Raw genomic sequence first — 2,561 nt, forward strand, 5'->3', positions numbered from 1 at the left:
ACAGAATGAGAAGACGACGAAATGAACTGACCCAGTGTGTAAAAGTAGATGACACAATTTTCTTGTTTATTTTCATTGTGTGATGACATTGTTTAATGGGTTTATAGTTATGTATATGTTGAACATTTAGTGGGTAGGGAAGGAGGGAGGGAAGGGAGGGGGGAAAAGGGGAGAAAATGACACTGTGTATATTCAAGAGGGAAATGTTTGTGTGTATTTTGGTTAATATGGTTCATAGTGTGAAAAATAAGAAAATTTTAAAAAACGAAAGTATATTCCCCTTTCCTGCCAATATCTCTGAGCATCCATCAAGAGCAATAAGATTTGGGATTCAAGTGTGTATACATTGTCACCATGGAGACCATTTTCTGTTCTTCAGGCATGCCCAGTTAACATATTCTAATCCATCAGGCCTCCACACAAAGGAATGTGCGATGTTGTTCTGTTTCAGTGCTGCCCTTGGCCTCCAGTTGATTCCTTTTTTTTACATCAGAAAGTTGGAGGCTTAATTTCTTTTTTTTTGTCATAGGCACTTGATCATTGCATGAATGCTGCATTACCATCTCTTGATTAATTTTGGATAAGATTTTTTTTTAAATTCCAGAAAATTCACATCACTTTTTGATGGGCAAGGAATTCTCTTAGTATATTACTTACTTCTCCAACTAACATCAACCAAATCAAATTAATTTTATTATAATTTCCTTGTTTTTTTCATTATTTTATCTCACGTTTTTAAAACCTACATGTATTCAAATATGTTTTAGAATACAGATATAATAATTTAAGTTTCAGATCCATGATGATAATACCCCAACACCCCCTCCCCACCCCAACAATCTCAAGAAAAGATGAAGAAAGAAAATAAAATACAAGAATAGAAAAAAAAATAAAAAGAAAGAGAAAAGTAAGAATAAAAAGAGAAAGAAAAAAGAAATGGGCTGTTAGAATCCATCTACTCTAAAATTCATATTAATTTCATTGTTAATAGGGTTCCATGCAGATCTTAGAGGTTAAGAAGAATAATTAGAAATCTAAAAAAAATTAAAAATTCAATTCTATGTTTTGTAGATCGAGGCGTCCTTGTTTATTTTTTTAATCTCACTGTATGAAATGTTAACTTCCCAAATGGTGAATGTCCCAATAATAAATCTGTCCCTGTAGTTCTGCTTGATTTTTTTCAATAATTTATTCAAATACTGGATAAAAGTTAATCTTGGATAAGGCAGCGGTTGATTTGCTCACTTCTGCACTGCCACTGCACATCCTTATACAGATTTTAAAAAGGTTCAAAAAGTGCAGCTGCTGGAGAAACAAGATTCTGAAAATGGTCAGCATCTCGGGAAAGGTAAACATGCGTGTTTTAGGTTGAGGTCACTTAATTGGGAAAATAGTTAGACAGGGAAATGAGTGGAGCATTAGTTTTAAGTTGGAGAGGGTGGAGAAGAGATGAAGAAGACAAAGGAATAATCTATTAGGCAGATGGCTCTAAATATAAAATCACCTTAGCAAACCTCTCCTCTTCTTGTCAATCATAGATTTGTCCTGTCCATCTCAACCCCACTTTATCTACAATTAAAAGACAACTTATTTTCTCTGTATTCCAGTTTTATGACACGTATCTTCCACCTTAAATGCTCACTTTTGCAGATTCTCCCTCTCCTACAGTTTCCATCATGTTCCTTTTTTATCTGTACCCAAAGGGTGGCTAGGTATCATACTTCATCCTTTTCTCTGGACACAAATATTCTCACCTCTGCAGTTCTTCTCATCTTCTCTCTTTGGCTTGGCTTCGCGGACGAAGATTTATGGAGGGGTAAAGTCCACGTCAGCTGCAGGCTTGTTTGTGGCTGACAAGTTCGATGCGGGACAGGCAGACACGGTTGCAGCGGTTGCAAGGGAAAATTGGTGGGTTGGGGTTGGGTGTTGGGTTTTTCCTCCTTTGTCAGACTCGCCAAGGGAAATAGCGCCTTTGGAAGACTACACAAAAGAGTCTGGAAAAACAACCAACTGAAAAACCTCACAAAGATTAGCGTATACAGTTCTTCTCATACCACAAGTTAAATTGCAGATTCTTTTGTTGCTGTTGGTTATTGCATCCACTCCAGGGAAATTCTCTCCAAGGAATTTGATTGTAATTGTCTGAAATAAACCTTTAAAGACACTTTGTTGTGAGTAAGAAATACCTAAAACACTGATACTTAATGAAGTAGTCTACTTGATGAGTGGCACAGTTTGTGTAGCAGTTAGCATAACATGATTGACAGCGGCAGCTGCCTGGGTTTGAATCTGGCATTGTCTGTCAGGAGTTTGGATATTCTCCCCATACCACGTGGGTTTCATTGAGGTACACCAGTTTCTTCCCACCCTCCAAGAATGTACAGGGTTTATCAGTTAATTGGTCTATTTGGTGGCATGAGCCTGGAGGGCCTGTATTTCTAAATTAATAATCACCAATGAATGGATGCCAGAAGGTAATTGGCAAATGAAAACATATTAGGGAAAACAAGCAGAAACATCAACGGTCAATGATAATGGAAAATGTCAGTCCTAAATCAGTA

The 2,561-nt window shown here is 36.9% G+C and overlaps 1 protein-coding gene across 3 annotated transcripts in view; it reads left to right on the forward strand.

The window, feature by feature from the left end:
- Positions 1-2,561, forward strand: part of LOC138735650 (brefeldin A-inhibited guanine nucleotide-exchange protein 2-like) — a 55,328-nt gene that overhangs the window by 34,557 nt on the left and 18,210 nt on the right. The gene's annotated exons all lie outside the window — the stretch shown is intronic.

Source organism: Narcine bancroftii, chromosome 6 (genome assembly GCF_036971445.1).
Source record: "Narcine bancroftii isolate sNarBan1 chromosome 6, sNarBan1.hap1, whole genome shotgun sequence".
Lineage (NCBI taxonomy): Eukaryota > Metazoa > Chordata > Chondrichthyes > Torpediniformes > Narcinidae > Narcine > Narcine bancroftii.